Raw genomic sequence first — 25,572 nt, forward strand, 5'->3', positions numbered from 1 at the left:
AGCCGGTTTGAGTCATCCAGTGGGGAGTAAATTATGTAAACTAATTTATAGACATATGAACGTTCTCCCTTAAAATTTTAAAGTTGAAAAAGTTAAACAGTAAAAAGTGGAAAAATTATATAATTAATAGGTATATTTAGATGCCAAAAACTGAGTAAAATCATTTGATTTTTACACTTTATTTTTTATTGCAGAATGTGACTTTAACATTGCAAATTAAAAATAAATTTAACTTGACCATAAAAACGAGCAAATTGACATCAACTTTTTGTTAAATTTATCGTCTTTATGGTCAAAGTTGAATTTATTTTCTATTACACTACCTCGTATATCATTTTCTCAACAAAGTTATATTTGTCACATAGCAACAATTACTTAATTAGCAGCACTGCTCTCTAGATTTTTTCTGTGTGAGTTTACCTTGACGGATGTTCTTCTAAATATAAATTCTTTTCAATAATTTGAGTTATATAAATATCTTTGTAATTATTTTTAAAGATATAGGTAATAAAATAATATTTTAAAAATAGAGTTTCAATTGTTCGGAATTACGGGAAAAGCGTAAAATATTTTTCCAAATCTGCGTACATAATAAACATTATTTTGCGAGTAGTTTCTAAAAATTTATAAAAGAACGACATGTTTTCAGATAAAAAATATGGGCCCACATTGCAGAAAAAATGTTATAATGTTTTATATTATGGAATAGACTTTTAAAGGAACAAATGAAACATTGATTCATTGGACGAATAGTCAATGACAATTGACTTATCCAACTTTTTTACTATAGTTAGAAATAAGTTAGAGCAGGGAGATAGACATTTACCTAATTTACACGGCAAGAAAATTAACTAAGCCAACGAAAAAATGTTGCTTTTCTAGAATAATAATTCAATTTCTCTAATTTAGTGAAGTTCCAAATTCCTTCGTTCTTTTATTCCCCTTAATATTTGGTTGTTTTATATCAAAATTTTTCTGTTTAATTCTGAATGTTTTCTGTGTTTATAGGACCAAACGCGTAATTAAAATAGCATGATTTTAAAATAATTCAATAAAATAATTCTAAATTCACCTCAATTAGACAATTAAATTTCTGAAAGGAAAAACAGGTAGGGGGCCAGTAATACTCGGCTGCCAGGGAGAAACATAAAACGGCACGCAATTTAATCGCTGCTCAGTAACCACTTGGCACGCAAGTACCATTCGATCGGTAAGGTAACGTATCTGAAAATCTGCACGCCATTCAAGCAGACCGATCCATAATGATATTACAGAATTACCTAATATGATACAGTTAGATAATTTTGTTAAAACAAAAAAAAAATTTTAAATGTTTTATTTTAATTTTTAAAGGTTTTAATAATATGCTCTAAATCTCTTTAAACTCTTTAATGTTAATAAATTACATGAAAAATTGAAAAATACAACTTTTTTTATTTTTGATATCGGAGTGGTTTTCAAAGTATTTTCGTCCTCTGAACACGAATCTGGCACCCAAATTTGCTTAGTACGTCAGGATTTTGAGAAAAGAGGGGGTAAAGACTGCAAAAAAGTTTTTTCAGCATATTCTTAACTTAATAACATTTATTTCACTCAAAATCCTTAAGCGGCGTTTTTGTGTTCAAATATATGTATGAAAATGTTTCGATCACACCATAGATTGACCTGTTTAAAGCAAAAATGCAGTTGTGTCTTTCAAAAATGTATAAATTTAAATGAAATCACGATTTTTATTATCATTTTTAAATTGTTGCCACAGGAATACAATTAGAGGCACATCATTGAAAAAGGTCTTTAAATTTTTATTTTTTCATCACCTTTTAAGAAATGCATTGAACTTTTATTTTTATCCAACGCCGTAATAGATATTTTCATAAGCAGACGTTCAATTGAATTTCTTTAAAAACTGCTGTCACTCAATCAAACCTTCGTATTTTTAGTTTTAGTGGTGGCACACTAATGGGATAGTGAAAATTTTTTGACAAAATATGTCTGTTAGATATTTCCATAGTAGCTGAAGTGATATTTTACACGCCGCAAAAATAAAAACGTTAAGAATATAAACTTTTTCAAGAAATTCAAATGAAATTTAAGCATTATTTCACATTTTAACTTATAAAACTAATTGTCAAATAAATATTTTGTTCTAATACTGTACATAAATGTTCCTTTGTATATAATTTAGCCAAAAAAATGATACCCAAAGTTTTAATTAAAAATAATTCAGATTTTTAAGTGTTCGATTTGAAAATCACAAAAGTTAAAAGTTTCGTGGATTTGCCCATATGCACTTATTTTTCTACGTGGAAGACTTTTGAAACATTCTAAGTGAAATTTCACTTATTTAGAATTAGAGAGTGCGAAATCAGTAAATACAAACCTAAAATAGAATATATGTATATATAGTATTAAAATATCAGATCGTTAGTTAAAAAAAGGATTGGATTCATATTGTAATTTCAAATATGTAGTCATTCATTTATCTGTTGATTAATTTAGTAATTTTTGCAAAACAATAAAAATTGAACGTTTAGTATGTTTGAATTCATTCGAGTGCTCGAAATCACTTGAGTACTCGAAAATTTCGAGTTCTCGAATTTACTCGAGTGCTCGAATTCATTCAAGTACTCGAAATTTTCGAGTACTCGATACCTCGAGACAAGCTCGGGCTCGACTCGGCTCGAAAAAATTTCGACTCGACATTCGAGCTTTTTGCACACCTCTACTACTTTCCGATCAAATTCTGTGTACCCAGAATGACAAAACTATTTTCGAAATGAAACTTTAAATATGTTCTAAATACAGAAATAATCGTATAACAATAGAATTTAGCCAGAGCAGAAGTTAAAAATAAAATTAATTATCATATTGCATCATTGGTAACATTTACTTATAAATTTTTAAAATTAAATAAAGATTAAAATAGCGTGAAATTAATTTATTAACCCTAACAGCATCCGGATATTTAGGATATCCATAGAATGTCCCAGGGATATTCTTAGATATCCTACACGGAGAGAAACAGATTGTACGGGGTACTATATATCTAGATAGTACCAGGTACCATATTTGATCTTATATTCAATCAGTTACAATCCAGATTGTACAAAGTAAACATCTTGACTGTAGTGGGTAACATAATAATATTTTTTGTAACATCTTTGATGGTACCGAGTAGTATAATGGTGGTACCGGATAACATCTACCTTTAACCATCTTAAGATCATAAGATCTTACCTTCTATTTATCTCCATGTAAAGACATCCTAGAGATATCCAAATTTCCGGATACGGCTAGGACGTCCGTAGGATATCCGTTGTTGTTAGGGGATTCATTAAAACAAAATTACAATTAATTGTACAACGGCTATGATTTTCCGTTTGGCATTAAAATCGCATTTCTCACTTTATAGTCACAGAGCTTATCTAAAATCAATACTCTACTTGAGACCGGTTCACCTACGACATATCTTTTTTGGATAAATTTTCTTCACAAACTTCTTTACAATATAATTTTTCAATTATATATTCCTTCTATTATTTTTAGAGGTGAAGAATAGTAAATGTTTTTTCGATTATACATATAACTTTTGCGTATGCCTTAATTAGTCTGCGTTTCCCTTCCCAACTTAAATGCTTATCTTTTTCGTATTTCACCAGATCGACAAATATCAAAGATGCATTTAATATAAAAGATAACATTTCTGATTCGGACATATTTATATCCATGCTTTGTAAATGAGATAAGATGGGGGATCATTATCATAATAAAACCGCTTTGTCCGCCAGTTAATTTCATTAAGTCAAAAGTAGTGTTTTATAAATATAATTTCATGCAGAACGTAAGTAATTTCATAATGTTCTACCTTCCATTATATAAATATTCTTTTCCAGTAAAAAATAAAGAAGTGGGAGTAAGCGAAACCGAATTGGCAGTGATTTAAGCTTAATTCGGTTTCGGGTCTAAACCAAATTGGGACGTTACGGTGAATTCTTTTTTTCTTACCTTGAATTCTTTTTACCTGAATTGTTTGAGTTTACGTTTATTGTTTCGAGTTGGCATCATAAATGAAAAAGTGATTGTTCTTAAGTGTAAAAATGCCGATTACGAACAGGAAATATGAAATTTTGTTAAATTGTGAAAAAGATAAATTTGACAGGCAGGCTGTATAGTGTTGATCTATTACCATATGATTTAGGATGTTTTTGTGGTTCGCGCTGAGAGCGCTGTGAGCATAAGTGCATCTTTTTAGAAAAAAAGGTAGAAAAAGTTAACTTATTCACACAGCGCCCTCAGCGCGAACCTCAAAATCATATGGTAAGTCATATAATAGATGAATACTATGCCTCTACCTATCAGATTTATCATTTTCACAATTTAACAAAATTCCATATTTCCTATTCGTAATCGGCATTTTTACACTTAAAATTAATCACTTTTTCATTTATGATGCCAACTCGAATCAATAAACGTAAATTCAGACGATTTAGGTGAATAGAATTTAAGGTAAGAAACAAAAATTCACCGTAACGTCCCAATTCGGTTTAAACGCGAAACCGAATTGAGCTTAAGTCACTGCCAATTCGGTTTCGCTTACTCTCAATTCTTTTTTTGCTTCGTAGTCCTTTCGTTTGTAAAAATTTTCAAAGTGTCGGAAACAAATTTTTCTCTATATAGAAACATGTTATATGAGATCCTGATCAATTGTCCGGATGTATGTATGTATGTGTGTGTGTGTGTGTGTGTGTGTGGATCCCTCTTTTGTTTAGAAGATAACTTTAACATGTTTTAATGGATTTAGATAAAATTTGGTAGGCTCATTTATCATATTAATATCTCAAATCTGACCAAAAGATTTTAAAAAATACCAGAGATATTGGGGAAATTTTTTTGGAAACTACAAAATGTTCAGTTGAAGGTCGCGTTTTCCTTAGTTACTGAATATTTGTTTTTGTGTATAAAATACATAATATATTATGAAATTTGTTGAAAAATGAATTTTATGAGCTATGTTAAACTTTTTTCTTTTAATTTTATAATTCTAAGCCAAAGAAATGTGAAATCGATCTATCAATGTTTGTGTGAAAACATTCACGAATGACGTCACGCACTTTTCCCAGATTTTTTTACCCTTACCACCCCCTGTCATTCTTTGTCACCTAAGAGTAAACACATTATGTCACGTTTAGTAAAGACACCCCCTTTCTCAAAGGATGACGTTATTTAAGAGCGTTCACTATACAATAGATTTTTTTTTATCACAAATAAAAAAATGGTAGTTTGAAAATCATCAATATTGTAGATTGTGGTAATTAAACCAGTTTCTTGGTTGATAGGTCAAGACATTTTTTTTACCTTAATAGGTATAGAGTAAATGTACTAATTATGGCGCAATTCGAGTCAAAATACCTTTGAAATAGAAAATTCGACATTTCTAATGTATAAAGTCAATTAAAGACTTATTAAACTAAAAGCTTATGTTATTTAGATATTTTAAAAAAATTTAAACTTTATAAAAATCGATTATTTAAACAAATATGAGAAATTAAAACTAATACCGAAATTTTCTATTACGGCGCGTTTGTATCAGTTTAGGTGTATCACTGAAAAAAAATTCTAGTTAGAATAACCAGAATTCTAGTTAGAATAACCAGAATTCTGGTTAGGGTATATTTAACATTTTGATTCTGGTTAGGTTAACCAGAATTCTGGTTATTTTAACGAGAATTCTAGTTAATTCAACTAGAATTCTGGTTAACATAACTAGAAAGTAATGTTAAATATAGCCTAACCAGAATTTTTTTTTCAGTGATCAATTTCGGTGACCAAAATTACGTGTATTTTAAAGATACTTTGCCCTCCGTAATTGAAGCCAATGGAAATCTTAAAAATGTTTCAATTACGGTGAGGGAAAAAATTTTGATCTCAAATAATTAAATTAATAATTGTTTAAATGTGCATCTTTATTAGTAATTATATCAAAAAAAGATTAAAATAATTGTTTTTTTAATCATTTTGCAACAGTTATATTAAATATAATAGTAATAATAGTTATATTTTATGAACGCGCCGTAATTGTACACTTATACCTTAAGTTTAATATGAATTAAACAAGCTCAGAAATCAGAAAAAGAATGCAACAGTTGCTTCATTCCCAGTGGGCAAAAAACAATGTTCGTTTTAACCCTTTAAGGACGGGAAGGACACTTTTTTAGAGCAATTTTCAATGACATACTTCTCTGCGACTAAGAGTTTTAAAAATTTGAGAGGAAGTGTGTCTTATGTATTCGATATCGCTCTTTCAGAATCCATATTCAAAATTTTGAAAAAATCAAAATTCAAAAAGTTACGGCCATGTTTTTGAAAAAAAACACGGTTTTTTGAAAATTTTTTATTGTAAATTATTATTTTTGAAGCTATTCGCTTTACGAGATGCATAAAACCCTAAAATATCGTGTCCTAAATGTTCAGACATGAAAATGGTGCAAAAGGTTTTTTTCTAAATTCAAGATGGCGTACCAAAAATGGCGTCCAAATTCAAATTTTTTTACAAAATCATAACCTAGTGGACGAAATTTAAAAAAATGCTCAAATGTGCTTGAAATTTGTTACTCGGGTGGTTTTTGGGGTCGCTGATTACGAATCCGATGTTAGTTTTTCAAAATTAAAAATGGCGGATCCAATATGTCGGACGAATTTTTAAAAAGGCTCAAATTTGCTTGAAATTATTTACTCGGGGGTTTTTGGGGTCGCTGATTACGAATCCGATGTTAGTTTTTTAAAATTCAAAATGGTGGATTCAATATGGCGGACGACGTTCTGAAAATCGAATGCAATTCGCTTGAAACTTGTTACTACGGGGTTTTTGGAGTCGCTGATTACGAATCTGAAGTCAGATTTTTAAAATTTCTGAAAATTCAAAATGGTGGATCCAATATGGCGGACGAATTTTTAAAAATCTTTTTCATTCGTCTGAAATTTTTTACTGTGGTTTTTTTGGGGTCGCTGATTACGAATCTGATGTTAGCTTTCAAAAATTCAAAATGGCGGATCCAACATGGCGGATAATTTTTTTTAATAACCATTAATTTTCGCTTGAAAAGATAGTTGTGATTTATTATTATTATTAACTTTTTGATGCATAATTTTTGGTGGTGGTGGTGGTGTGGAAGACCGCAACAAATTTCAGACGTATCAGAACGATTTTAAAAAATTCGTCCACCATATTGGATCCATCTTTGAAATTTTAAAAATCTGACTTCAGATTCGTAATTAGTAACCCCAAAAACCCTCGAGAAGCGAGTTTGAAACGAATTGGGTTTAATTTTTTAAATTTTATCCGCCATGTTGAATCCGCCATTTTGAATTAAGAAAATTTTAAAAATCTGACTTCAGATTCGTAATCAGCGACCCCGAAAACCTCCGAGTAATAAATTTCAGGCGAATTTAAAAATTTTTTAAATTTGTCCGCCGTATTGGATCCGCCATTTTGAATTTTTGAAAACTAACACCGGATCGTAATTAGCGACCCCAAAAACCCCCGAGTAACGAGTTTCAAGCGAATTGCATTAGATTTTCCAAAAGTCGTCCGCCATATTGGATCCGCCATTTGAATTTTGAAAAACTAACATCGGATTCGTAATCAGCAACCCCAAAAACCACCCGAGTAACAAATTTCAAGCACATTTGAGCATTTTTTAAAATTTCGTCCACTAGGTTATGATTTTGTAAAAAATTTTGAATTTGGACGCCATTTTTGGTACGCCATCTTGAATTTAGAAAAAAACCTTTTGCACCATTTTCATGTCTGAACATTTAGGACACGATATTTTAGGGTTTTATGCATCTCGTAAAGCGAATAGCTTCAAAAATAATAATTTACAATAAAAAGTTTTCAAAAAACCGTGTTTTTTTTCAAAAACATGGCCGTAACTTTTTGAATTTTGATTTTTTCAAAATTTTGAATATGGATTCTGAAAGAGCGATATCGAATACATAAGACACACTTCCTCTCAAATTTTTATAACTCTTAGTCGCAGAGAAGTATGTCATTGAAAATTGCTCTAAAAAAGTGTCCTTCCCGTCCTTAAAGGGTTAAGAACGTTTCATGTCTGCCAAATAATGTTCTGAAACATTTTAAGAACATAGATGTTCAAATAATGTTCTAGAACATTATTTGGCAGACATGAAACGTTCTTAAAACGTTTTTAAAGCGAACATGATTTTTTTCCCACTGGGTTTATACTTTTTTACAATTATAAAATAAAAAATGCACATAAAAGGCTAACATCAGAGATTCTCAATTAACCTTTGTAGGGTCAATGAAATGTAAATACTCTTTCACACTTGTTTGTAAGCTATTTTTGCTATAGGCGCACGCTTTTAAGCCACGTGACTATCGCAATCGATGTTAAAAACTATGTTCACAATAATTAATGTACGCTTCTGATTTCTTTCAAATTTTCTTTGTCCGCTTAAGTGTCACTCCAGTAATATATGGGTGATTAAATTTAAAATATTATTTTCATTAACTACAAAATACGTTGAGTTGTTGATGTTGGAATTTAGGGTTTAAATTATTTTTTTCAGTTAATATACGATTATTTGCAAGAGTTATTCATATTTGAATTCACAAGACTTTCACTTTGCTGCTTCTGTTTCGTATAGAAAAAATTAATAATACCATTAATTTGTACAGCATCATTTCTGATGTCAAATTTACCACTCTTTTAGATTGTAGAGTCATTTGTTTGAATTTAACAAAAAAATGTAATTGAGCGGCCGGGAAGAAGAATTTGCTAGCAGACTGGCTGCTATGCTGACAGTCAAACACTCAAAAGTGCAGATAAAATTAAAATTTTGATTTTTGAAAAGTATTGCCTTGTAGGAAATAAAGAGGCGCATCTATTTTTCCTTTGGATTTTTCTTACCAAACGAATAGTTTATTTAATAATTAAAAAAAACTGATAAATTTTAATTTTCAAATTTCATTCAATTTTCAAACATAAATCGTCGAATCTTTGTCAAATCTTAATTAATTTGATTAGAATTTTGCATACACACGCGTTAGGGTCCATTGAAGACAAAAACATAAAATAAATATTAAAAATTTATAATTGTCGAACAATTTTTTATCATAAACAAATACCTGTCGGTAAACACACACAACTACCTTTGCCGGCAAAAAGTCTGCGGGGAAGTTGAAAGTTAAAAAAACTTCCAGTGAGACAGTTGCGTATAACAACATAATGAAGTTTTCAGGAAAGTGTCAAACTAATTCATTCATTAGTTTAAAAAATATTGAAGATTTAAGATTGCGCGCGTGGCGCGCTAGCGAGTCGCCGAATAGATAAAATCGCTGACCGATGCACTCTATAAAAGATGATTAGTTTCTTACAACTTTTTCTTATACATTTCATTAAAAAAATAAATTAATAATTATATAATTATAAAATAAATATACCAATTTTTTACTTAAATAAAATTATAACTTTTAAATTTTTTAGTTCAAACTCTTTTATTGACACAAATAATTTTAAAATATAAAATTTTAATTTTATTTAAATTAAATTCTTTTTACAATTAAAATATATTCATTTTAATCACCAATTTTTTACTTAAATAAAATTATAACTTTTAAATTTTTTAGTTCAAACCCTTTCATTGACACTAAAATAATTTAAAAAAAAAAATTTTAATTTTATTTAAATTAAATTCTTTTTACACGGAGAGAAATAGATGGTAAGAACTTATGATCTTAAGATGGTAAAAAGTAGATATTATCCGGTACTATCATTATGCTACTCAGTACTATCAAAGATGTTACAAAAAGTATGGTTATGTTACCCACTACAATTAAGATGTTACTTCGAACAATCTGGATAGTAACTGATAGAATCTAGATTGCTGTCCGTATATGTAAGATCAAATATGGTACCTGGTACTATCTAGATAGTACCCCGTACCATCTATTTCTCTCCGTGTACAATTAAAATATATTAATTTTAATCACCAATCTTTTAATTAAATAAAATTATAACTTTTAAATTTTTTAGTTCAAACCCTTTTATTGACACTAAAATAATTTTAAAATATAAATTTTTAGATTTTTACCTCAAAATTTTTTATTAATACAAATAATTTAAAAATACTTATTTTTATTTTTAATTATCCCCTAACCTAAATAATTTTATTAATAATAAATATAAATATGTATATAATATATTAATTTTTAATATTAAAAAATTTAATAACATTGCTAAAAAATACTTATTTAATTTTAATTTACAAAATTAATGTTTTTATTAAACTACTTAGCTAAATTAATTTATTAACTTTATTTATTTTAATATTTTTAATTACTATTTTTTCAATTACACCAATATACTCACATCTAATTTTATCATTAATAAGATTAGAAATTATCATAATAAATATAATTTTATTTGCATTTTATTTAATAATACTATTAAAAATAGAATATTTTATTATAATTTTATTAACTATAATTGTTTGTGAAAGAGTTCTAGGATTAACTTTATTAATTTTAATAATTCACTTTAAAGGAAAAGATAATACTAACTCCTTAAATTTAAATTTTTAATGAAAATTTTATTAATAATAATTTTTTGCTCTTCAACATTTTTAATCAATAAAAATTTAAATTTTCTATTTTTAATTAATTGAATTTCATTATTTACTATTAATCTAATTATTTTTGCTTGCCTTGACTCGCTTCGTAAATAAACTGATTCGCTTCAAAACGTGGTGACTCGCACCTTAGTGGCTTGATTCCCAGATTAAACAGCTTGATTCACTTCTTAAGCATACTTAAATTTTCTTCACACAGTGATTCCTTTTTAATCTAAATGATTCTAATATATAAAAATGATTCGCATTCAATTATTCTTATTTCAGAAATAAGAACATGATTTCATTAAAATGTGAATTATGTAGAGTTATCTAAATGTTGATTTCAAGCATTAAAAACTACTGATTCGAGAGTGAACGGCCCCTCGCAATTGTCTTACAAGCAGTGTTGGTTCTGTTTTCATTATTTTCTGTTTTGAAAACTTTTAACAACTAGAAAATGTTCTTCATGAGCATTTGTGATCATTCAACAACCACTTACTGTTCTCTATCTACATTTTTTAATTAATTTTTTTACTTATTATTTATTTCATTCCATAGAAAGATTTTTTTTGCATTAAAAAAATATGCACATGTTTTGAAGAAAATTATATTTAAACATTGAAACAAAGGAATGGGAATGTTTAATTTGAAATTCATAGTCATAGAATATTTAGAGAGCATGAGCAAATATTTTGAAACAAAAATTATTTATTTTAAAGTGGTTTTTGTCTAAAATTAAAGAATAGGATTTTTGCTTTATAGAATAATAATACTGATTTCATTGTATATAGGGTCTTTACAAGTTCCTCACTACATTGTTATACATTAACTCTCACAATACCTAAAACTTTGCAGCTGTAGACTGACTTTATTAGAAGCACTCGCATTTGCCTGGGAAAGGAAAACTACAGAAAACCTCATACCCGAACATAACCGTTTTATTGACTATCGACTTATAAATGTTATATATATATTTTCGATATTCATCACAAATGTACAAACAAATTCTCAACGTTAAACATCCTTCTTAATATATCTTCATCACAGTGAAAAACACTAGGGCAATAATGCATATAATATTAAGGCATTTGAATACTAGCCGTACTCAAGTCTGCTTAACCTCGGTGATCGTATGCCAAGCCGCTTCACCGCTCGAGCTACATTTTTTTTTAAATGTTTATTTTAACAATCCAATTATATCCAATTATACTACTATAAATTATAGTTTTAAGGGTTGAAAAATAGAGAACAGACTACACGTTTTACTATTGCACATTTTAATAATTTTAAATTGACATTTTTTTTATTTTAATACAACCGGTTTAATTTATTAGTTTTCTTTCCAGTAAAATTAAAAAAATATTAGTGAGACACTGGCATTATAACCCCCACAGCATCTAAAATTGCAGCAATATTCCCAACATTATATTACTATGATTTCTGCAATATTAGAATCTTAAGATTTAAGACGTCTTTAAGACGTTCTTTAGACGTCCTTTTGAATGTTTTTTGGACATTTTTTGGGGACCAGACATAGAATCTCTTATAGAGGTATTTTAGTTGTCTTTATGATGTCTCCGAGACTTTACTATCATTGTCCCCGGATGTCCGCGGACAAGATGACACGTTTTTAGACGTATTTAGGACATTCCTTTGCCCACTGGAATACTATCCCAACCAAAAATTTCAGTATTATACCAAAGTTAACTACTGGCGGAGTACTGGTTCAGTATTGGCTGCCGAGACTGGGCAGTCTGTACTGAACCAGTACTGGTATTTTCATTGTATCAGTACTGGTGCAGTACCACCCTTCCAGTACTGGCAAACCAGTACTGAGCCGATATGGGAGCGTTCAAAAATTACGTAACATTTTTTGGGGGAGGAAGGGGGTCAAGCACTCTGTTACGGACAGCAGAAAAAATGGCGCTAATGTATGCAATAACGTGTTACATGAGGAGGGGGGGTCAAAATTAAAAAAAAAACGTTACGTAATTTGTGAACGCTCTCTATTGAGCCAGTACTGGCTCAAATAGATTTTCTTTTTAATTAATACTAGATTACAAAAAGTTCTAGAGTGAACCCGATAAATCTTTTTGTTTAAATATTTTGTTTATAAAAATTTTTTCACTTTGATTTTATTTTTGAAAATTAAAAGGTATTTTATTTTGCTTTCTTGTGGGTAAAATTATTTAAACAAAAAGTTTCCTGTGACTAATTTCAAAACATTTTGCAAGTTTTTTTTTATTGTTTTCAGATATGCAATAAACCAAACAAATTTTTAAACGATCAAACTAAAAATAAATAAAATCTTTTATAAAAAAATTTTCTTGACAACACTTGTTAAAAATTAAAAAACAACTTTTATTTTCTTAAAAAAGTTTTTCAAAAATTTATTTTGATGCAAATAATTAAAGTGAATAATAAAATAATTAAATAGCTAATTGTATAATTATATACATTGGGTCAATCCATTATATTTCGAATGAAGTGGTCGCTGACTAATTTTTAAAAATTATAATACTTTGCAGGAATGATTTTGAAGTTATCAAGATCACGAAATGAAAAGAATTTTATTAAAATTTTAATTATTTATTGCAAAATATGACTTTAAAGTATATGAGGTGCTGAAAACTGTCAATTTTTTAGCCATTAGAAAATATGCAAAAATACGTAGAATTTACCATAAAAATAAAAAATTTTTTTTGTAATTTACTAAGAATGAATAAATTTATCATTATCAATTGATGTAATTATTTAAATATGTGAAATAATATATAAAATATGATTTTCAAGTTCGCCTGTCAAATAACCTAAATTTGCAAATTTCATCTATTAAATGTGAGAAAGAGAAGTCATTAAATTGAAAAAAACCTTACCAAATATAAAGTACCTGTGACTAACTTTTAGTTTTTCTTAGCACTTTTTTCCTTTTTTCTTCATAAATGTGAAATAAAAAGCAATAAAAATTGGCACTTTGCTTATTTTCACTATTTTCAAATGTAAATAACTTTCTTGGAGAAAACTGAAAAATTACAAAACTTGGGCAATATCTAATTGATCACTAAATACACACACTGGAAAAAAATTCGCTTTGGTCCCGAAGATGCTTTTTGAGATAATTATGTTTAAATTTTTCACAATTTTTATCAGGTTAATACATGTAGTTTTTTAAGGACGAAGTTAGGTTTTATTGGTTAAATATTTTGAACTAACTTCAATTTTATAAAAATCACATGCATTAACCTCATAAAAATTGTGAAAACTTTAAACTTAATTATCTCAAAAAGTATCTTCGGGACCAAAGCGAATTTTTTTCCAGTGTGTGTATTTAGTGATCAATTAGATATTGCCCAAGTTTTGTAATTTTTCAGTTTTCTCCAAGAAAGTTATTTACATTTGAAAATAGTGAAAATAAGCAAAGTGCCAATTTTTATTGCTTTTTATTTCACATTTATGAAGAAAAAAGGAAAAAAGTGCTAAGAAAAACTAAAAGTTAGTCACAGGTACTTTATATTTGGTAAGGTTTTTTTCAATTTAATGACTTCTCTTTCTCACATTTAATAGATGAAATTTGCAAATTTAGGTTATTTGACAGGCGAACTTGAAAATCATATTTTATATATTATTTCACATATTTAAATAATTACATCAATTGATAATGATAAATTTATTCATTCTTAGTAAATTACAAAAAAAATTTTTTATTTTTATGGTAAATTCTACGTATTTTTGCATATTTTCTAATGGCTAAAAAATTGACAGTTTTCAGCACCTCATATACTTTAAAGTCATATTTTGCAATAAATAATTAAAATTTTAATAAAATTCTTTTCATTTCGTGATCTTGATAACTTCAAAATCATTCCTGCAAAGTATTATAATTTTTAAAAATTAGTCAGCGACCACTTCAGTCGAAATATAATGGATTGACCCCATTATAATTATTTTATAAACATATATAATTTGCCATATATATTATACTTAAGAAAGAATAAAAATTCTTGGTGTTTTCGATTTTATATATAATAAAATATTAATTAGTTAGTTGACTAATTTAATTAATATTTAATTTGTGTTGGGTTACTAAAAATTTCACACACTTTTTCCTAAAAAAAAGTATTACCTGGAGCAGAGATTTCACTATTGCAGTGAAACTTATCTCTGTTACAGTTAAAGCTTTCTTTTCGTATACAATAAATTACAAAACTACCAGTACTCAGCCAGTACTGAACCAGTAGTGGTTAGCAGTACTGGTGCCAACTCTGGCAGCCAATACTGGTAAAATGTTATCATCCCAAAGTTACGCCAACTCTGGCGCCAATACTGGGTGCCAGTACTGCGCCAACACTTGTCAGTACTGCGCCATTAGTAAATTTTTGATTGGGATATCATGGAGTAGTATAAGGAGACCGAACGACGTACATTGAAAGTGGACCAAATTTTGGTAACCGCTTTGTGTCATGAAAATACGTAATGGAACACAAGCGCTCTCGTGGGAAGTATGTAAACAGTGGGAAAAATTAGAAGTACGTTTAACATAACCCAAAAATACATTGCTCCTTATTTTTAAAACTTTTACAATGGCTGACTGTCCAGCTGAGTTTAACACAATCAGTGGCGCTAGTGTTCCATAAAGTATTTTCATGACACTAAGCGGTTACCAAAATTTGGTCCACTTTTAACATGGTCGTTCGGTCTCCTTCCCAGGTGCGAATTTTCCGTCGGCCCATGGTTGGGCCAACTTTGCAAAAGTTGAGACAACTGCACCTGCCAAAGGGTGGGCCAACTAGCGAAACGATAACGGTTTACCACCCATTGGCATCGATGGTCGGCCCAACAACTCGTCCCAAGGTTGGTCCAACTCTAAAAGTGTATGTTGTACCAACTATAATTCTCATTGGTTGGCCCGACAATTTGTCCCAAAGTTGGTCCGACAACTTGTCCCAGAGTCGAACCAACTTTAAATGAGTATGTACCAAAAATATAAATAATTAAAAACATGAATTAATTATACAATTAGCACACTGGTAAGTTCTGAAGAATTTTACATATGTCCTTACTTATTAATATTAAACGCAATCTCCTAATACATTTTTGAAAATATCTAACGCTCGTTGGGATCGAACCCCTAACCTAACGCATCGCAGTCTTATACGCTAACCATTACGCTACGCTTACATGGGATTATTTTTCAGAAATGTATTTGAAAGCTGACTGAAGAAAATAATAGCTTAGGCAGCACTAGAAGAATAAAGAAACAATAATGATGCGGCACGACATACATATTTTAATAAAAAATATATTTAACAAAATTGATAAACGTTATTAAAAAATGAAATATTTTAAAACTAATGAAATGAGGATTATTCTGAATTTATTAATTAAAAGCTTATCAAATTCTGCATTTAACATGCCTATTATATGAAGTACTGTGAATTAACGAATTGTTAACAAATAATTAATAAAAACAATTTGGCCAACCATAGCGTTTAAGTCTTTTAAACTACGTTTGCCGAAGTTTTGACGACGGTCGGGCCAACCTTCACCCAGAGTTTGGCCAACCGAATCATTTAAGTCTTTTAAACCATGTTTCCCGAAGTTTTGCCGACGGTTGGCCCAACTCTGGTTTAACTTGGGCCAACGGTTGGCTTTACTCAGCATGCCATAGTTGGCATGCAAAGTTGGCCCGACCTTGGTTACTTGTAAATACCCAGGTTGGACCAACTTTGGTTACCAAACTTCGCTTGCCAAAGTTAGGCCAACCTAGGCCCAACCATCCAACTCTGGCAGCCAGCCTAAATTCGCACCTGGGTTATATACTACTCTATTATTAAGATTAATGATTTACAAAAATTTTCGAATTATAAAATTGCTACTTACCGACAATTATTATCAATTTTGTCACTTTTTGATTTTAATCTCACTTATTCCTTCACTTTTTGAACTTCGGCGGTATTTATTTATAGGAAGAATTACTTCGAAAAACCATTCCGCTTTGCAAGCTGCTGACTTACGGTCAATTCACACTAACGGATTGCATATAATATATACACAGTTGAGTCTCCTTATTAATACTTCGTGATAATAATGCAGTATAGATGTTTTAGTCATATGAAGTTGTCAATATCTTTTGTACACTGAAAAAATAGTCTGGGTAAAATAACCAGAATTCTGGTTAATCTAACCAGAATAAAAAGTTATATATACCTTTACTACTTTTTCTGGTTAAAAGTACTAGAAAATTTGGTTAAAAAATTCTGGTTAAAATTCTGGTTAATTTAACCAGAATTTCAAGTTAATCTTACTAGAATTTTTCTAGTTAAAAATTTCTGGTAAAAAAATTTCTGGTTGATCTTACCAGAAATTCTAGTTAATCCGAGAATTAATTAAATTTATTATTATTATATTATATTATAAAATATTATAAAATATGTATTAAAAAGTTTGTATTATGTACATATAAATGCAATCAAATAATAACACCTTTACACTAAAATTCTGTTAATAATGTTTATTTAAATATGATTATTCAGAACTAAAATTCTGATAAAACGTGTCGAACACGTTTTTAACATAACCTTCAAACTATTTTCCACATGAACGGGTTTGCCGTTCGTCAACAATTTTTTCACTTATATTATAAAATTAATTAACCTACCTTTAAACAAATCTTTTAATTCTCCCAAACCCCAATTTTCCAGAGCTTGGTTAACTTTTTCATCCATTCTTGCGATCCGCACGATAAACTACATATTCGAAAAAGAACATCAGACGCTATGCAGTGTCCGCGAACGCGCGTTTTTAACCAGAATTATTTTAACCAGAATAATTTAACCATACTTATTTAACTAGAACTGTTTAGTCTTTTTAACTATATTTTTTTGTTAAAATAACTAGAAATTTTTTAACCAGACGCATCTAGTAACTTTAACCAGAACTTTTTTTTCAGTGTATGACTTAAACAATATTCATGATTTTTTTCGCGCTTCAAAATGAGGGTGAACATGTTTAAAAGTTATAAACAAATTTTATTTTTTAAACAAATTGTTTAAAAATTAATATTTTTTTTTTAAATTAATTTTTTTCTAAAACTTTAAGGTCTTTTGCGTAAAAAACATTGTCAACATTTTTTTATATTTTTAGTAAGGAAAAAGTTATAAGTAAAGCATAAAAATATTGTTCTAATTTGTTATTGTAAATATCTCGAAAAATAATAATACAATATGTGTCAGTTAGTATGCAAAATCACGATAAAATTTTAGCTCATATACTAAATCCATAGTCTTTCCATGGTTGATATATCTACTCAGACGATTTTATAATAATTTGATTTCATGGCGACGTCTAATTCATTTTCGCTTTGACGTCGAAGTTAAATTAAGTTACGTAATCGCTTTGACTAAAACTTTGTTACGTCAAATATAGCCTTTCTTGTTTCTTGTCGATTTTAGTGAAAATAATAGTTAAATTACGTCTCACTAAGAAAAAAGATAAAAAAAAATTAACAAAATTTTGTAAGTTACTGGTTATAGTAATTTTTTTATTAAAATTGATATTTATATTTATAGTAAAATGAATGTCTTACACTGGAACGGCGGTTATTAGGACACTGGATTATTTGGAAAGCTTAGGCGCTAAAACGGGGCACAGTGGGAAAAATATGACCCTCTGTGGACAAAAATCTACCGACAACACAAATCTTAATCGATTTTAATATTTTTTTTTTTAAAATACTCGGAGAGGTTTTTCCTGTAACGCACAACTGCGATAAATTTGATTTATTTCAAACTAACCTTAAAAATGATACCTATATATAAAATTACGTTATTAGGATGGTTTAAGAAATAAAAAAATGATTAATTTTGATATAGCAGAGAGTATTGTGAACCCTTTTTGATCACTGAATGCGAATTTGACATTAAAATTGCAAAATTTTAAAATTCAAAATGGCGGGTGCAATATGGCAGGCAATGTTTTATAAAAGTCACCAAATTCACTCGAAAGTTGTTATTCAGGGGTTTTTAAGGTCGCTGGTTACGAATCTGAAGTCAAATTTCAAAAATTCAAAATGGCGGATCCAATATGGCGGATAAGAAAATCAAAAACTAATTGGATTTGCTTAAAAGTTGTTACACGGGGGTTTTTTGGGTCGCTGATTACGAATCCGATGTCACATTTCCAAAATTCAAAATGGTGGATCCAATATGGCGACCAAAAAAAATTTGAAATTCACTAGATTTGCTTAAAACTTGTTACTCGGGGGTTTTCGGGGTCGCTGATGACGAATCTGATGTTAAATTGTCAAAATTCAAAATAGCGGATATAAAATAAAAAATAGGAAAAGAACTAAGCGCAATTGCGCCTACATCTAGGGTTTCGTGGCGCTTTAAATTTTAATTCAAAAAAATCAAAAATAAATAATAAAATTTATTTTATAAATTTACCTAAAACATTAGGTAAAATGTCCATTCGATAATGTCCACTATTAAGACATGTCAACTCTTGGACATGTCAACTATAGAGACATGTCAACTATAGGGACATATCAACTACTGGGACATGTCAACTATAGGGACATGTCAACTATATGGACATGTCAACTATATGGACATGTCAACTATTGGGACATGTCAATTACTGAGATAGGTCAACTACTGGGACATGTCAATTGTAGGGGCATGTTAACTAATGGGACATGTAATGTCCATTCATGTAATGTCCATTCGGGAAAATGTCCATTCAGTAAATGGAGATTTGGGATCTGTGGGGTCCCAAAATTTGAATTTGGGAGCTATGGTGCCCCAAATTTTGAATTTTGTCAACTATAGAGACATGTCAACTATAGGGACATGTCAACTACTGGGACATGTCAACTATAGGGACATGTCAACTATTGGGACATGTCAATTACTGAGACAGGTCAACAACTGGGACATGTCAATTATAGGGGCATGTTAACTAATGGGACATGTAATGTCCATTCATGTAATGTCCATTCAGTAAATGGAGATTTGGGATCTGTGGGGCTCCAAAATTTGAATTTGGGATCTGTGGTGCCCCAAAATTCGAATTTGGAAGCTATGTTTGCCCAAAATTCGAATTTGGGATCTGTGGTGCCCTAAAAGTTTAATTTGGGATCTGTGGGGCCACAAAATTTGAATTTGGGATCTGTGGGGCCCCAAAATTTTAATTTGCGATCTGTGCCCTAAAATTTTATTTTGGGAGCTGTGGTGCCCCAAAATATACTACGGACAGATGGACGCCAAAGTGAAACTATAAGGCTTTCGGCCATGGGCAACGAAACCCTAAAAATTAATAACTTTTTAAAAATTTGATCGCCATATTGGATCCGCCATTTTGAATTTTTTAAATTTGACTTCAGATTCGTAATCAGCGACCCTAAAAACCTCCAAGTAACAACTTTCATGCAAATTCAATGAGTTTTTAATTTTTTAATCCGCCATATTGGATCCGCAATTTTGAATTTTTGAAATCAGACTTCAGATTCGTAACCAGCGACCTTAAAAACCCCTGAATAACAACTTTCGAGTGAATTTGGTGACTTTTATAAAACATTGCCTGCCATATTGCACCCGCCATTTTGAATTTTAAAATTTTGCAATTTTAATGTCAAATTCGCATTCAGTGATCAAAAAGTGTTCACAATACTCTCTGCTATATCAAAATTAATCATTTTTTTATTTCTTAAACCATCCTAATAACGTAATTTTATATATAGGTATCATTTTTAAGGTTAGTTTGAAATAAATCAAATTTATCGCAGTTGTGCGTTACAGGAAAAACCTCTCCGAGTATTTTAAAAAAAAAAAATCGGACAAGTGCGAGTTACACTCGCACTGAAATCGAGGGTTCCGTACTCGAAGCGAACTTATTTGGTATAAAAACAAATGTTTAAAAAATATGTGTTGTATGACAACTAATATAAGTGATACAAAAAGGAACAATTTTGTAAAATTCAAGAAAATTGTTCCTCTTCGTATCACTTATATTAGTTGTCATACAACACATATTTTTTAAACATTTGTTTTTATACCAAATAAGTTCGCTTCGAGTACGGAACCCTCGATTTCAGTGCGAGTGTAACTCGCACTTGTCCGATTTTATTTTTTAAAAAATATTTTACTAAAAAAATATAAGAAACATAATTTTATTTCAACTCGCAATATTTTTATTGTATTTACATTTTAAAAATATATTGAATATTAAATTTTATCTTTCTAAGTCAAAAAGAGATAAAACTTAAGATATTGATATAAGGCTAGTAGCTGCTTGTCAAGGAAAAATCGAAAGTTATCTAAAAAATAAAATTTGTTTATTAATTCCAGAAAAATCAACTCCAATCATCCTCGCTATATTTTTTTTGTAATCTACACGTAAAAATACGTCAAAATATATAAATTTGAATCACTGTAGAAAAACTTTTTTCGTTTTTTGCGGAAAAATACATTTTTTTCTGAAATTTATCATTTTTCTTCAAAAATTTGATAAAAATTGATCATCAACTCCAATCGCGCTTACATTTTTTCCCTGTATTTTTCACGCAAAAATTGAGTTTTACAGCAAGTATGAACAGTCTGGATTGAATATTGTGTGCGCTAGGGAGAATAAATCATTTTTTTCGAAATTTTTGATTTTTCCTTGACAACGCTATGTAAATTAATCCGAATCAAGTTCGCTATAATTTTCCTGTAATTTTCACGTAAAAATACGTAAGTGTGTCAAATTTGAGCTCTTTATGTCAAAAGATGTGGCCGCTAGGGGGGGGGTACATACTCATTTTTAGGTATTTTTCGTAAAAATTCATGGTTTTTCCTTGACAACGCTATGATAATCAACTCCAATCATGCTCGCTATATTTTTTTTGTAATCTACACATAAAAATACGTTAAAATATATAAATTTAATTTCCTTTAATTAAAATTTTGTTCGTTTTTGGTGGAAAAATACATTTTTTTCCTAAAATTGTCATTTTTTCTTGAAAAACTTGATAAAAAGTTAATCATCAACTCTAATCGTGACCGCTTTTTTTCCCCTGTATTTTTCCCGTAAAAATACATTTGTATACTAAATATGATCTGTCTGGGTTGAATATTGTGTGCGCTAGGGAGAATAAATTATTTTTTTCGAAATTTTTGATTTTTCCTTGACAACGCTATGTAAATTAATCCGAATCAAGTTCGCTATAATTTTCCTGTAATTTTCACGTAAAAATACGTAAGTGTGTCAAATTTGAGCTCTTTATGTCAAAAGATGTGGCCGCTAGGGGGGGGGTACATACTCATTTTTAGGTATTTTTCGTAAAAATTCATGGTTTTTCCTTGACAACGCTATGATAATCAACTCCAATCAAGTTCGCTATAATTTTCCTGTAATCTACACGCGAAAATACATATGTGTACTAATTTTCAGCCCTCCAGATAAATTTATGTGGCCGCTAGGGGGGGGGTACACGATTTCAAAAAAACCGATATTAATAGGGTTCCGAACCGAGTACGGAACCCTAAAAATATTAAAATCGATTAAGATTTGTGTTGTCGGTAGATTTTTGTCCACAGAGGGTCATTTTTTTCCCACTGTGCGGGGTGAGGAGAAAAGGGAAGTATCTCTGCACGCAGTAGCGCATCTATTAAAGAGTCCGTTTCCCGCCTTGATTTAATGTATTATTTTGCAATTATTTATTGGTGTTATATGAATATGATAAAAATTAATAAGCTGTGTGTTGTAAGATGCAACATTTTTAATGCTGACTTTTCTAAATTTATGCGAGGGGCTCTGATCGGTTTTCATTTACAATAAGTTTTACTTTTTACAGTGTTGTAAATTATAATGCTGCAGACACCTAAAGGGGACACAGTCCTAGTTAAATATTTTTATATGAAATAAAGGTTTCATAAATAGAGAAGAAGAAAATAACAGCTCTTGATAACAGCTTGGGCGTCTGTTTTATAGACAGGGTGACAACCTTTCTAGATATCGGCTGAAGATATAGTATTATAGGACAATAGCAGGCAGTCTTTGATGGGCCCTTGGTAGGAATTCTTCTACATGTAGGTTTTCTCGTTTATTTTTATTGTTTTATTTTGATACATTTGTCTAATATATCTAAAATACAATGTACAATTTGAATGCTAATTTTGACATTTGTCTGATGATATCCAAATTATTCTGGAATGGTTGAATCATTATTAAAAGCACAAACTTCTTATATTTTGTTTTGAGATTTTAATATAAGTGATGATGGCTGTTTTGCACTTTCTTTTTTCAGTCATACGAGGTTATGAAAAAAGTTATTAACTTTGAATAATATTTACTTAATAAATGTTCTGAGACAATTATTGCAGACATTTTTTAAAAATGTTTATACTTTTGTACACTGAAAGAAATTTCATAGGAAAAAATAACAAAATGCGTATTACATTTTAATATATTCTTTTAGAATTTAGGGAAAAGTGTACTTTTTATTAAAATTCAATATACTTTATATTAAAGTTCCAACTTAAAATCTTTTTTCAAATATTAATAATTATTGTAGAAAGAACGTAAAAAGATTACCAATATTTGAAAATATTATATTAAATTCTCATAGAGTTGTTGCATTATATGGAATGTAGCGTTCTAATATTTGTAAAACTTTATACGAAAAATTCAGAATGTCGGAAGAAAAGGGAAAAAAAGTGGAAACTCGGACGTTTCCGTTAATTCTCGGGAGGAAGAGGAGTGAGACTAGGAACAACACATTCACACTTACGATACAGGTTAACACACATACTAATGAACACGCACGTTCATTTCGCTTATACATAGACATTACACGATCGCAACGAAACCTACACTTACAATTCTATACGCATAACGATAAATTTCGCTGGGGGTCGGCATATATCGTTTTCTTATATACTAACTACTGAATATTTTTACCACTTGCGAGAAAGAAGTTTACTTATAATAACTTAATAATAAAAAATAGTTTACTAGTGCCAATGGTGTAATTTTATAGAGGTTACGCTGGGTTCATTTTTATTATTAATTGTTTATATAGATTTTTCTTTTTTTTCAGATTAAAAATTATGATTGTTATAAAAATTTTTATTGCAAATAAAAATCAAATAATTGTAAAGATGACATCAAAAAATAATAATTAATAAAAATAATAATAAATTTAATAATTATAAATGTTTTCTGTGGCACTATAAACATTTGAAACACGTGTGTTGACAGTTGATAGGTACGTTCTGCTGGTTAACAACACTTTCGAAAATCGGATCAAGTCGTAGAAGTTCGAGTAGGACACGAAGCCGCAAACAGACAGAACTTCGGTTAAATTCGTAGTCACTCGGGAAAATCCGTGACTTTTAATATAAAGTTTTACAAAATGTGAAATAAGTATACGGATATATGTTATTTTTCTTACTATTTTGTGAAATTATTTATTATAATATTTCGTATTCTGTGAATTCATAAAGAAAATACTAATTTTTAAAATAAATATACTAATTTTTATTTCTTAAAATAATAGTTACTCTTAAATTCATTATATATTTTCATAAAAACTGTAATAGTAATCAGTATAGGTGCACTTTTTCCCTAAATTGTAACATTTATATTAAACTCTAATATGAGTTTAATACTTAGTAGTATGAATTTTCTTTCAGTGTATACTTGTATATACTTTTTTTTAAAAAGATGTAAGAAACTTTTTTTACTCAAAAGTATAACCATGAAATTTGAATCTAAAAACATATTTCACTTTAATACGTGATTAAGAGCAGTTTTCAATGAAAATTAATAATACATTACCAAAGTGTAGAATATTATTTAAGTGTGGTAATTATAGAGGAGACCGGGGATACTTGACGCACTTTAAACTCTTTGTTCTGTAACTCATTCATTTCTGCTTTTTTAAAAAAGTTATTCTATAAAATACTTGTAACATTTCAGCTTTAATTTAAAAAAAAGTTGCAATATATTTAATACTCTTCTTTATATACTACTTAATTTGAAGCTGTTCAAAGCGCGCCAAGCAACCCCGGTCCGGGGTTGCGTGGCGCCGGAGTGAAATTAATTAAATTATATGATTTAAAGTTTAAACAATATAAGACTTAACAAAATAAGTCTTGTACTGTAATTTTACAATAAAATTATTTTCAAAAGTAGAAAATTTCATTTAAATTAAAATCATTTTTTATGAATTCGTAAAATTATCAAAAAATATATTTTTTCTTATATTTATTTATATTTTTTATATTTATATATATTTCTTTTATCAAATGTATTTTTTTTTTTGATAATTACGCTGTGAATATTTAAAAACCCATTAAATTCGGTTAAATTTTTTGAAAAAGATTGTTATTGGTGCTTATTAATGTGTAAATTTCATATAATCAACTTTATTTAATCATTTTATTAATATTTAACAAAAATTTTCAGGTAACCGCGTCACCTAACCCCGAATGTACTTTTGAAATATTTATTAATTTTTTATATATTTATATATAAATATATAAAATATATTATATATATTATATTTTTATATATTTAAAAAAAATTTTTTTTGTTTTTTAATAACAAATGTATACCCAGGAGCGAATTTTTGGTCGGCCCAAAGTTGGTCCATCTTCTCGTGCCATTGGTTGGCCTAACCATACATATGATAACGGTTTACCGTCCTTTGGCGACGGTAGCTGGACCGAAAACTGATCCCAACATCGTCCCGACTTTAAATGCACATGTTGTGCCAACCATAATTTTCGAAGTTTGTCTAACTTTGCAATGAATGGTAGGACCAACTTTATCTGCCATTGGTTGGCCGAACTATACATATGATAACAGTTTACCGTTCTTTGGTGACGATGGTTGGCCCGTCAACTGATCCCAAAATCGGGCCAACTTCAAATAGGGAGTAATAACAACCATTAAAAA

General features: G+C 29.3%; 1 protein-coding gene across 10 annotated transcripts in view; it reads left to right on the forward strand.

The window, feature by feature from the left end:
* Nucleotides 1-25,572, forward strand: part of LOC127278959 (uncharacterized) — a 230,291-nt gene that overhangs the window by 19,788 nt on the left and 184,931 nt on the right. The window lies entirely within an intron of this gene.

The sequence above is a fragment of the Leptopilina boulardi genome, unplaced genomic scaffold (assembly GCF_019393585.1).
Source record: "Leptopilina boulardi isolate dan_hultmark-lab unplaced genomic scaffold, ZJU_Lbou_2.1 LbouV2_213, whole genome shotgun sequence".
In the NCBI taxonomy this organism is placed as follows: domain Eukaryota; kingdom Metazoa; phylum Arthropoda; class Insecta; order Hymenoptera; family Figitidae; genus Leptopilina; species Leptopilina boulardi.